Raw genomic sequence first — 14,114 nt, 5'->3', positions numbered from 1 at the left:
TGTGATGGGGTGGATCCACAAACGTCGTCTACGATGCCTGATGCGCTGCTGTCTCGCTCTCTCCTTCTCCAGAACAATCACCCTCAAACGATTCGCCTCCGCTATAAAATCTGCCAAATTCTTCAAAATATTTCCAATGACAACATCCATCTTCGCCAGTAACTTGCTCTTCTCTCCAACCTGCACTTTCTCCTCTACAACCTGTCAAAGAAGGGCTGTAGGAACATGCTATATATAGTTTTCCAGTAGCCAATCCCGTTCAGAAGGCCACAAGGGTCAATTTTAAAAACCGGATCCGGTGTAATCCGTCGAAAAACGGATAGAAAAACGGATGAACCGGATGAGACGGATCCGGTTTTGTCTGTCAAGAAAAAGACGGATCCGGCAGAAAACCGGATCCGTCACATCCGGTTTTACTAAACATTTGCCGGATACGGCATTCCGGCACGACGCCGGATCGCGCCTGACGCCGAAAACCTGATGTGTGAAAGTAGCCTTACAAGCAGATGCCACCATTTTTCAATGTCTCCTCTCATGCCAATCCAATAGAATCACCTACGGTCTGTGGCTTCTGTCTTTTGCTCTCCAAAATGACCAGACACATCATGATAGGCAGTGAGGACCATGTCTACATCACTCCCTGTGATCACAATTTGATGGAGATGAGTAACGGTGATGTGATCCACGCTACTGCGGTAAAGCAATCCTTTCTTCACAAAGAACCGTTTTCACCGTCTCTACAGACACAGTAATTGAGGGTCTGCATCGCCTCTGCAACATCTACCGGGAGGTTTTCCCGCGATAAGTAATTCCCAAATTTCTGCTAACACTCGACTTTCCATCTGTACTTGTATCCATGTAGTTTCCAGTATCGGAGAGTATGGACTGGCTTACTGAGATTGAAATATATATGAATGATGATTTAAAGGTACCACAACACTGTATACTGTTGTACTCTTCAACTACCTTTCCCTTTTTCTACTTTTTAAATTCTGGTGTAATACATACTGAGCCTGTGAGTAGAGTTGAGCGACTTTTGGTTTTTTAGGGTCGAGTTTCGTTTCGTGAAACCCGAAATTTCCAAAAGTCGGGTCGAGCAAGATCGGCCGATTATAGGGAAAAGTCGGGGTCGTCCCGAAACACGAAACCCAATGTAAGTCAATGGGGAATAAAAGTCGGCAGTGAGAGGAGGACAGGAAACACACCTACAGTGCCCATTTGAATGCCAAAAGCATCAATTCTTCTTACTTAAGCTTGTCAACCTTAATTAACTTCATAATACAAGTTATGCACTGAAAAATGGGGGTTATTTGGCTAAAGTTGTGGGGGGGTAGGGCTGGCTCCAGGTTTTCATGTGCCCTGGGTGAAAGAGCGCCCCTTTAACACATACCACAACTCATCATGCTCCGATACGGCAGAGAAATAGCGGTATAGTACAATGAAAAATACTTCACTTTTTACATCTCATGACGAGGCCCATCTATTTCTCCATACAGAATCATTGGTCCCATATAATGTTTGAAACAGTATATGATGAGCTCCACATAATGCTACAGTATATGTTGGTCCCCATGGATGAAGCTCCACTGTCTTAGGGTGGTTTCACATTAGCGCTTTTTAAGCGCACGCACGGCCGGGGGTAGCTCCGCCCCCGAGCCGGCTCTCTGCCCGGCGTGCCCGCCCCTTGCTTGTAGCGCCGCCTCCTAGCGCACAGCGGCGCCTGCGATCGGCGCACCCTATCTTTAGCATAGGGTGCGCAGATCGTGCGCAGGCCGTGCGCTAGTTGCGCTTTGACCTGCTTTGCGCACTTTTGACGGTGCGCCGTGTGCGCCAAAATCAAACTTTTCGGATTTTGGCACGCACGGCGCACCGTCAAAAGTGCGCAGCGCAGGTCAAAGCGCAACTAGCGCACGGCCTGCGCATGATCTGCGCACCCTATGCTAAAGATAGGGTGCGCCGATCGCAGGCGCCGCTGTGCGCTAGGAGGCGGCGCTACAAGCAAGGGGCGGGCACGCCGGGCAGAGAGCCGGCTCGGGGGCGGAGCTACCCCCGGCTGTGCGTGCGCTTAAAAAGCGCTAATGTGAAACCACCCTTATGGGCCCAAATAATGCTCCAAACATAATGGGCCCCATTTCTAATGCTCTAGTGTATAATGGGCCCTGTAAATGCTGCTCCAGTGTCTGATGTCCACCTTTGGAATGTTCCAGTGTATGGTGGGCCCCATCTATCATTCTCCAGAGTATAGTGCTCCCCAAAAATTGCTGTCCCAACATTGAAAACAATCAAATAAGTCTCCTCGCTAGGGAATCCCTGTACTTGTCTGGACTCCTCGTCGTCCCCATCTTCCATCTCACTGCACAGTATTTCAACTTTGCAAGTGCTGTGATCCTGAGCAAGCAGGGGGGGCCCACTCGTTGGCGACGGCACTGGCACAGGGCCCCTGATAGTACGGTGGTGTGTCTGATGGCGGGTGGCCCGAACCTGCACTTTCATCTGCAGCTTCCTCTTTGTCACCGTGTAAGATGGAACTGTATATGGGAAGGGTAACCTGAGTTTCATCAGGGTCAGATTCAGGCCATGTAGCGTGCGAGGGGAATGTAGTGGTCTGGGTCAATGTACCAGCAGATTCATCGAGCAGTGGCTGGGCATCAGTGCACTTGTGTCGCCCCCAGGAGTACGGTCGCCACAGTGGCATTACCTTCCTCCTAGGGAGTGTGATGTCATGCTTGGGAGCAACGAACGATCTCTCTAGCAGGTTAACTGATTGGACGGCGTTATTCCCACGAGTCATGACCCTCCAAACAGCGTTCATGAAGGCAAAGTGTTTGTTTTACGTGGGCAGTATGGTTGCAAAGCTGAACCTTAAAGGAATGTCCAGAAGGGCACCACCAGGAGTGGAGCCTACGGTTAAATTCGACTCCACCTGGGAAACCTCAAACATGCCAGCTACAGAACAGATGCACACATTGCAAGCTTAATTCCGTTAACGAACGAGACTCCGTCATGCCCCGCAGTCCGAGTGCGGCTTACTAGAGGGACACGTGAGGCTCTGGCACATGAGATTGGCCAATAACTGGTGTGTCATGCCCTTACATGTGCGTGGCTGCATGTGCGCTACACTGAAAAGGCGAGTGTTTGTCGCTTACAGGTGCAGATAACCCGCTGAACAACGTTAGTGATGGGGATCACTGATTACAATTATTACCCGCGAACGACGATTTCCCAGTAAGTGCAGGTCAACCGCAGTTCCGGAATTAGGCCTAACCGTCATTCCTGAAAACATGAAAAACTTACGTGTGCAAACCACAGGTGCTGTAGCTTGCTTAACAGCTCGCCAGCCGTTCTCACGCCCAGTATGGATTACACGTGATTGCATAAAGGTGAGAAAGGGTACCGTATCCCCGGATAACATGTATGGATAGCGTACACATTCAAAATATATGTCAATACATCAGGAGGCAGGCTCAGACGGTGTTAGGCCCAGTATGGCTTGCACGTGATTGCACAAAGGTGAGAAAGGGTACCGTATCCCCGGATAACATGTATGGATAGTGTACACATTCAAAATATATGTCTATACATCAGGAGGCAGGCTCAGACGGTGTTAGGCCCAGTATGGCTAGCACGTGATTGCACAAAGGTGAGAAAGGGTACCGTATCCCCGGATAACATGTATGGATAGCGTACACATTCAAAATATATGTCTATACATCAGGAGGCAGGCTCAGACGGTGTTAGGCCCAGTATGGCTTGCACGTGATTGCACAAAGGTGAGAAAGGGTACCGTATCCCCGGATAACATGTATGGATAGCGTACACATTCAAAATATATGTCTATACATCAGGAGGCAGGCTCAGACGGTGTTAGGCCCAGTATGGATTGCATGTGATTGCACAAAGGTGAGAAAGGGTACCGTATCCCCGGATAACATGTATGGATAGCGTACACATTCAAAATATATGTCTATACATCAGGAGGCAGGCTCAGACGGTGTTAGGCCCAGTATGGATTGCACATGATTGCACAAAGGTGAGAAAGGGTACCGTATCCACGGATAACATGTATGGATAGCGTACACATTCAAAATATAAGTCTATACATCAGGAGGCAGGCTCAGACGGTGTCAGGCACAGTATGGATTTGACGGCCCAGACTACACAGCGGAGGAGCAGGGAGAGGTAAAGATTGCAAATGCTGGGGCCCTGCCCAAGCAAGGGGGGCCCACTCGTGGGCGTCGGTAGTGGCACTGGGCCCCTCATAGGACGGCGGTGAGTCTGACGGCGGGTGTGCACCACCACTGTCAGAGACACTTGATTGCACTATGAGGGACCCTGTGCCAGTGCCCACGCCCAAGAGTCGGCCTACCCACCTGTCCAGGGCAACGGCACGGTGTCGTGCGCTAGGTGGTGACCCCAGCCTTGGGGGGGGAGGCAGCACTGTTAGGGAGTTTTAGAAAGTGGCATATGTTGATGTTGGACATTCAGCTGATGCAAAAGGCAAAATAGGTCAAGTCCCAGGAAGAGGTGGACCAAAGCAAGCCATTTTTCTGTCACCCTATGTGTCATCAGGGGAAGGTGGGACAAAATCCTTGGAAACCCATGCATGGTTCATTTTAATGAAGGTTAGATCATCCACATTTTGGGTTGACAGACGGGTCCTTTTTTCTGTCAGGATTGATCCAGCTGCACTGAAGACTCTTTCCAATAGCACACTTGCAGCTGGGCAAGCTAGCTCCTGTAAGGCATATTGTGCCAATTCAGGCCAGGTGTCCAGTTTAGCGGCCCAATAGTCAAAGGGGAATGACATGTGTGGGAGAACATCCATATGGGAGGAAAAGTAGTTTGTAACCATAGTTGACAACTGCTGTCTCCTGTCACTTTCCATCGATGCAGTATTACCAGTTGTGTGAGCGGTACTTGAAAAATCAGTCCACAACATTGTCATGAAACCCCTGTCTCCAACGCCACTTCTGCTGTGTGCACCATGAACACCTCTGCCAAGCTGCCCCCGGCCCGTACGGCTCGTGTGAGAACCATCACCGCTGCTGTGTGCTGGGAATGCCTCAAGCAACCGATTTACCAGAGTTGCTTGTTTATTAGCCAATATTAGGTCAAGGTTCTCCTGTGGCATTATGTTTTGTAATTTGCCTTTATAGCGTGGATCCAGGATGCTGGCCAACCAGTAGTCGTCATCGTTCATCATTTTGGCAATGCGGGGGTCCCTTTTTAGGATCTGCAAGGCATAATCTGACATGTGGGCCAATGTTCCCGGTGTCAATGATGCACTGCGAGTGCTGGTTGGAGGAGCACTTTCTGGCAAATCCACATCCCTCCAGTCACGCACAAACCCTATACCAGACCTTGCCACGCCAACATTTTCACTTGCCCCACGAGATGCATCCTCCTCCCCTAAGTAATCATCCCCATCATCATCCTCCTCCTCCTCTTCTTCCTCCACCTCGTCCAGGAGAGGTCCCTGAGCAGACAATGGCTGAATGTCATCAAGGATTCCCTCCTCCTCTTCCTTCTCATCAACATTGGCTGCAGACGCCTGCTCCTTAAGGTGCGTCAAAGTTTGCATGAGCAGACGCATAAGTGGGATGCTCATGCTTAGGATGGCGTCGTCTGCGCTTACCAGCCGTGTGCATTCCTCAAAACACTGAAGGACTTTACAGAGGTCTTTCAGCTTCGACCACTGCACACCTGTCAACTCCATGTCTGCTCTCAAAGTGCCTGGCCGTGTATCCTCCCACAAATGCATTATGGCCTGCCTCTGCTCGAACAGCCGCTCCACCATGTGCAGGGTGGAGTTCCACCTTGTTGCAATGTCGATAATGAGGCGGTGGTTGGGAAGGTGGAGCAATCGCTGCAGCTTCTGCGTACGAACGGAGTGTACAGGCGACCGGCGGATGTGCGCGCACAGTCGTCGCACCATCTGGAGCAGGGCTGTTAACTCCGGATAATTTTTGAGGAAGCACTGCACCACCAGGTTCAAGGTGTGAGCCAAGCAAGGTATGTGGCTGAGTTTTGAAAGGGCTATGGCTGCCACAAAATTTCGGCCGTTATCACTAACTACCTTGCCTGCCTCAAGATGTACACTGCCCAGCCATGACTCAGTTTGTCGCTTCAAGTACTCGGCCAGCACCTCGGCGGTGTGTCTGTCGCCCAAACACATCATCTGCAACACAGCCTCTTGACGCTTTCCACTAGCTGCTCGATAGGGGGACACCTCGTGTGCAACAGTGGCAGCTGCAGATGGAGTGCTCGTACGACTGCGCTCTGTGGACGAGCTTTCGCTTCTGGAGGAGGAGGAGGAGGAGGAGGGTCGAACGCCTACAGCCAACTGTTTCCTATACCGTGGGCTAGGCAGCACTGTCCCACCACCGCTGTCCCCTGTGGACCCTGCATCCACCACATTAACCCAGTGCGCAGTGATGGACACGTAACGGCCCTGGCCATGCCGACTGGACCATGCATCAGTTGTGAGGTGCACCTTTCCGCTCACTGACTGCTTGAGTGCATGGACAATGCGGTCTTTCACATGATGGTGGAGGGCTGGGATGGCTTTGCGAGAGAAGAAGTGGCGACTGGGTAGGTCATAGCGTGGCACTACATAGGCCATGAGTTCGCGGAAAGCTGTGCTTTACACCAACCAAAAGGGCATCATCTCAAACGAGATTAGTTTGGCAATGTGGGCGTTCAAACCCAGTGTACGCGGATGAGAGACTGAGTACTTTCTTGACCTACTCATAGTGTCTGGGAGGGTGAGCTGGACTTGAGAGCTGCATATGGTGGAAGTAGCGGTGGACAGGGCGGACTGAGAGAGGGTTGATGATGGTGATGGAGTTGGTGTTCTTTCTGATGGCCTAGATTCAGTATTTCGTTGATATAACAGTGGGATTCCCTGACTGCTGTGGCCTTGCAACGACACCTCAGCATTTGCTGCTGTGCTAACCGGTGGGCTTACAGTGAGGGAAACAATGTAGCGTTGCTGACTACCTTCTTTGTGATCAGTTGCACATGTGGCACTTGTGGTTTGGTGTTGTGTTCACGCTTGCAAGTGCATGGTGGTTAAATGTCTAAGCATGCAACTGGTATTCAAATTTTTCAGATTTTTCCCTCGGCTAAAGGTCTTTGCGCACTTCTTACAGATAACCTTGGCCTGATCATGAGGATTTTGTTCAAAAAAGTGCAACACTGCACTCTTCCTACTTTGGCAGACATTTTGCGGCCTAGCACGCTGTGATCTTTTGACCCTCTGGACAAGCTGTCCAGCAACTCTTTTGATTTTTGGAACCTGTCTTTGGAGTGCTCCGGGCCTGCCAGATAACAGCTGTTGCGATGTCGATGTCTGCTGTGGATGCTCCTCATCTGAGCTATTGGAAGCAGCACCCTCTTCCCCCAATGGATGCCAATCTGGGTCAACAACTGGGTCATCCATCACCTCCTCTTCAATGTCATGTGCACCTTCCTCTGTGTCACCGTGTATGGTGGTATAGTTTGCGGGAAGGGGCACCTGAGTCTCATCAGGGTCAGAATCTGGATCTGTACACTGCGAGGACAATGTAGTGCTCTGAGTGAATGTACCAGCAGAATAATCTATCAGCGGCTGTGCATCAGTGCACTCCATGTCAGATTCATCTTGGCCTGGGTAATTCACCATTTCACTTGATAATCCAGGCATGGTATGTGAAAACAGCTCCATGGAGTAATCAGTAGTATGGCCTGCGTCATCCTTCAATCTTGGTTGGGGTGAAGGACACAAGGAAAGGTGTGGTTCATGAACATGAGCCTCCAATGACGACTCAGTGCTTTTACTTTTTACAACTGAAGAAGAGGAGGCGATAGAGCTGGAGGCTGAGTCAGCAATGTAAGACAAAACTTTTTCCTGATGCTCTGGCTTTAAAAGCGGTTTGCCAACTCCTAGAAAACTAAGCCTTCGAAGCCTTATGGAGCCAGACGATGACGCAGGCTCAACACCTCCTGCATTCGGTCCTATTTTGCTCTTGCCACTACCATCAGATCCACCACCAACACCATCATTACCAGCTGCCAACCCCCGCCCAATTCCACGGCCTCTTCCACCAGCCTTCCTCATTTTTGGTAGAAATGTAGACAAAATCCAACAAACTATATAGTAATGTAAAACAAGGTACAAGGTGTCTATAGGACAGGGGAGATTTTGAATTTCTGCACACACTTGTGGACACTGGACACTTTTGGATTGTGTGAGGCCCACTGAATATCACAGCGCTATGTCACAGGCTCGATGGCACAGGTGTGAAAAAAGTGACTACAGGATAAGGGAGATTTTGAATTTCTGCACACACTAGTGGACACTGGACACTTTTGGATTGTGTGAGGCCCACTGAATATCAGAGCGCTATGTCACAGGCTCGATGGCACAGGTGTGAAAAAATTGACTACAGGATAAGGGAGATTTTGAATTTCTGCACACACTAGTGGACACTGGACACTTTTGGATTGTGTGAGGCCCACTGAATATCAGAGCGCTATGTCACAGGATCGATGGCACAGGTGTGAAAAAAGTGACTACAGGATCACAGAGATTTTGAATTTCTGCACACACTTGTGGACACTGGACACTTATGGATTGTGTGAGACCCACTGAATATCACAGCGCTATGTCACAGGTTCGATGGCACAGGTGTGAAAAAAGTGACTACAGGATAAGGGAGATTTTGAATTTCTGCACACACTAGTGGACACTGGACACTTTTGGATTGTGTGAGACCCACTGAATATCAGAGCGCTATGTCACAGGCAGAAATTGGCTAGTGTATCACAAACTACAAGGTGTATGTAGAATTGGGCAGAATAGAAATCTCCCTAGAGTGTTGGTCTGTAAGAACGGAACAAGTCCTCCACTTATCCTTCCACAGTGACACACAGATAGCTTCACTGTGGCCGTGATAACAGCCGTTACACGGTACTGAGAGGAGCGTGCACGTACACGGCTGTCCGGTGTACGTAAAATTGTCAAGCTCCGTGTTTTTTAAGTATACGGACTGACACACGCTGTCTCTCTATAGTTTTGAATGTGATCAAACAGCAAATATATTTAACTGTTTGAAAGCTAGACAAAACTAGTAGGTGCAGGTCTGTAAGAACGGAACATGTCCTCGACTTATTCTCACAGAGTGACACACAGATAGCTTCACTGTGGCTGTGATAACAGCCGTTACACGGTACTGTGTGAGGAGCGTACACCGCTGTATGGTGTGAAAAAATGCACGCTCAGTACATCAGCAGGACAAAAAAAAAAATTGGGATTGCTTTTAATAAAGCAGTTTGCAGAGCAGTGGGTAAAGAGCAATGCAGCTGTCAGGAAGCCTTAGAAGGCAGCCTAACAACCAACACCCCTGATCCACCACAATATAGCCTCCACTTGCACTGCACACACAGTGACTGGTGTGTTGTACAGGCAAAATCGCTAGCAGCAGAAGCAGTTTTTTTTTCTTCTTCCCTGCCTAACGCTCTCCCTACAGAATCAGCAGCAGCAACCTCTCCCTATGCTAAGATCGGCAGAAGTAAGATGGCGGTCGGCGTGCACGCCCTTCTATAACCCCTGTGACGCCCACCAAAGCAAGCCAATCACTTGCATGCCCTTCTGAAAGATGGTGGTGACCCCTGCCTATGTCATCACGTTGCCCACAGTGTCCGTGGATCCTGATTGGATGAAAAAGAGCGCAAAACAAACTTTTGAAATGCGACTTTGGCGCGTAAGTCGCCGACCTCGTGGCCGACCTCATCCTAGGGTCGGGTTTCGTTTCATGAAACCCGACTTTGCCAAAAGTCGGAGACTTTTGAAATTTTTCGACCCGTTTCGCTCAACTCTACCTGTGAGTGTCTGTGTCTGACTCCGGAAGTATAGACGGAAATTTACAATTACCCCTAGACTGGATACACCTGGTATGTGCTGATACAGGACCTTTGTTCAAAATTTTGTATTACAGTATCATCCTTAGTGAGTGAGAGTGTGTGGTTTACGCCTTCTATATATACAGTGAATCGGAGATACCAATTTTTACCCTATACTCGATACAGCTTGTATCTTGTTATACAGTACCTTTGATCGACATTTAGTATTAGGCTGGGGTCACACTAACCGACGCAAAATACGGTCCGTAGTTTACAGGCGTAATACAGATGAATGACCCCTAAATAGTGATCCGTATGTCATCCGTAAGCAAGGTGTGGTCTCTAGAGTTGAGCGACTTTTGGTTTTTTAGGGTCGCTTTTCGTTTCGTGAAACCCGACTTTTCCAAAAGTCGGGTCGAGCAAGATCGTCCGATTATAGGGAAAAGTCGGGGTCGTCCCGAAACACGAAACCCAATGTAAGTCAATGGCGAATAAAAGTCGGCAGTGAGAGGAGGACAGGAAACACACCTACAGTGCCCATTTGAATGCCAAAAGCATCAATTCTTCTTACTTAAGCTTGTCAACCTTAATTAACTTCATAATACAAGTTACGCACTGAAAAATGGGGGTTATTTGGCTAAAGTTGTGGGGGGGAGGGCTGGCTGCAGGTTTTCATGTGCCCTGGGCGAAAGAGCGCCCCTTTAACACATACCACAACTCATCATGCTCCGATACGGCAGAGAAATAGCGGTATAGTACAATGAAAAATACCTCACTTTTTACATCTCATGACGAGGCCCATCTATTTCTCCATACAGAATCATTGGTCCCATATAATGTTTGAAACAGTATATGATGAGCTCCACATAATGCTACAGTATATGTTGGTCCCCATGGATGAAGCTCCACTGTCTTATGGGCCCAAATAATGCTCCAAACATAATGGGCCCCATTTCTAATGCTCTAGTGTATAATGGGCCCTGTAAATGCTGCTCCAGTGTCTGATGTCCACCTTTGGAATGTTCCAGTGGGCCCCATCTATCATTCTCCAGAGTATAGTGCTCCCCAAAAATTGCTGTCCCAACATTGAAAACAATCAAATAAGTCTCCTCGCTAAGGAATCCCTGTACTTGTCTGGACTCCTCGTCGTCCCCATCTTCCATCTCACTGCACAGTATTTCAACTTTGCAAGTGCTGTGATCCTGGGCAAGCAGGGGGGGCCCACTCGTTGGCGACGGCACTGGCACAGGGCCCCTGATAGTACGGTGGTGTGTCTGATAGCGGGTGGGCCGAACCTGCACTTTCATCTGCAGCTTCCTCTTTGTCACCGTGTAAGATGGAACTGTATATGGGAAGGGTAACCTGAGTTTCATCAGGGTCATATTCAGGCCATGTAGCGTACGAGGGGAATGTAGTGGTCTGGGTCAATGTACCAGCAGATTCATCGAGCAGTGGCTGGGCATCAGTGCACTTGTGTCGCCCCCAGGAGTACGGTCGCCACAGTGGCATTACCTTCCTCCTAGGGAGTGTGATGTCATGCTTGGGAGCAACGAAGGATCTCTCTAGCAGGTTAACTGATTGGTCGGCGTTATTCCCACGAGTCATGACCCTCCAAACAGCGTTCATGAAGGCAAAGTGTTTGTTTTACGTGGGCAGTATGGTTGCAAAGCTGAACCTTAAAGGAATGTTCAGAAGGGCACCACAAAGAGTGGAGCCTACGGTTAAATTCGACTCCACCTGGGAAACCTCAACCATGCCAGCTACAGAACAGATGCACACATTGCAAGCTTAATTCCGTTAACGAACGAGACTCCGTCATGCCCCGCGGTCCGAGTCCGGCTTACTAGAGGGACACGTGATTGGCCAATAACTGGTGTGTCATGCCCTTACATGTCCGTGGCTGCATGTGCGCTACACTGAAAAGGCCAGCGTTTGTCGCTTACAGGTACAGATAACCCGCTGAACAACGTTAGTGATGGGGATCACTGATTACAATTATTACCCGCAAACAATGATTTCCCAGTAAGTGCAGGTCAACCGCAGTTCCGGAATAAAGCCTAACCGTCATTCCTGAAAAAATGAAAAACTTACGTGTGCAAACCACAGGTGCTGTAGCTTGCTTAACAGCTCGCCAGCCGTTCTCACGCCCAGTATGGATTACACGTGATTGCAAAAAGGTGAGAAAGGGTACCGTATCCCCAGATAACATGTATGGATAGCGTACACATTCAAAATATATGTCTATACATCAGGAGGCAGGCTCAGACGGTGTTAGGCCCAGTATGGATTGCACGTGATTGCACAAAGGTTAGAAAGGGTACCGTTTCCCCGGATAACATGTATGGATAGCGTACACATTCAAAATATATGTCTATACATCAGGAGGCACGCTCAGACGGTGTTAGGCCCAGTATGGATTGCACGTGATTGCACAAAGGTTAGAAAGGGTACCGTATCCCCAGATAACATGTATGGATAGCGTACACATTCAAAATATATGTCTCAGGAGGCAGGCTCAGACGGTGTTAGGCCCAGTAAGGATTGCACGTGATTGCACAAAGGTTAGAAAGGGTACCGTATCCCCAGATAACATGTATGGATAGCGTACACATTCAAAATATATGTTTCAGGAGGCAGGCTCAGACGGTGTTAGGCCCAGTATGGATTGCACGTGATTGCACAAAGGTTAGAAAGGGTACCGTTTCCCCGGATAACATGTATGGATAGCGTACACATTCAAAATATATGTCTATACAACAGGAGGCAGGCTCAGACGGTGTTAGGCCCAGTATGGATTGCACGTGATTGCACAAAGGTTAGAAAGGGTACCGTTTCCCCGGATAACATGTATGGATAGCGTACACATTCAAAATATATGTCTATACATCAGGAGGCAGGCTCAGACGGTGTTAGGCCCAGTATGGATTGCACGTGATTGCACAAAGGTTAGAAAGGGTACCGTATCCCCAGATAACATGTATGGATAGCGTACACATTCAAAATATATGTCTCAGGAGGCAGGCTCAGACGGTGTTAGGCCCAGTATGGATTGCACGTGATTGCACAAAGGTTAGAAAGGGTACCGTATCCCCAGATAACATGTATGGATAGCGTACACATTCAAAATATATCTCTCAGGAGGCAGGCTCAGACGGTGTTAGGCCCAGTATGAATTGCACGTGATTGCACAAAGGTTAGAAAGGGCACCGTTTCCCCGGATAACATGTATGGATAGCGTACACATTCAAAATATATGTCTATACATCAGGAGGCAGGCTCAGACGGTGTTAGGCCCAGTATGGATTGCACGTGATTGCACAAAGGTTAGAAAGGGTACCGTTTCCCCGGATAACATGTATGGATAGCGTACACATTCAAAATATATGTCTATACATCAGGAGGCAGGCTCAGACGGTGTCAGGCACAGTATGGATTTGACGGCCCAGATTACACAGCGGAGGAGCAGGGAGAGGTAAAGATTGCAAATGCTGGGGCCCTGCCCAAGCAAGGGGGGCCCACTCATGGGCGTCGGTACTGGCACTGGGCCCCTCATAGTACAGCGGTGTGTCTGACGGAGGGTGTGGAGCACCACCGTCAAAGACACTTGATTGTACTATGAGGGACCCTGTGCCAGTGCCCGCGCCCAAGAGTCGGCCTACCCACCTGTCCAGGGCAACGGCACTCGCACGGTGTCGTGCGCTAGGTGGTGACCCCGGCCATGGGGGGGAGGCAGCACAGTTAGGGAGTTTTAGAAAGTGGCATATGTTGATGTTGGACATTCAGCTGATGCAAAAGGCGAAATAGGTGAAGTCCCAGGAAGAGGTGGACCAAAGCAAGCCATTTTTCTGTCACCCTATGTGTCATCAGGGGAAGGTGGGACAAAATCCTTGAAAACCCATGCATGGTTCATTTTAATGAAGGTTAGATCATCCACATTTTGGGTTGACAGACGGGTCCTTTTTTCTGTCAGGATTGATCCAGCTGCACTGAAGACTCTTTCCGATAGCACACTTGCAGCTGGGCAAGCAAGCTCCTGTAAGGCATATTGTGCCAATTCAGGCCAGGTGTCCAGTTTAGCAGCCCAATAGTCAAAGGGGAATGACCTGTGTGGGAGAACATCGATATGGGAGGAAAAGTAGTTTGTAACCATAGTTGAAAACTCCTGTCTCCTGTCACTTTCCATCGATGCAGTATTACCAGTTGTGTGAGCGGTACTTGAAAAATCAGTCCAC

Source organism: Dendrobates tinctorius, unplaced genomic scaffold, assembly GCF_039654945.1.
Source record: "Dendrobates tinctorius isolate UK_male_01 unplaced genomic scaffold, ASM3965494v1 ptg000370l, whole genome shotgun sequence".
NCBI lineage: Eukaryota > Metazoa > Chordata > Amphibia > Anura > Dendrobatidae > Dendrobates > Dendrobates tinctorius.
Note: the sequence above shows the minus strand (reverse complement) of the source record.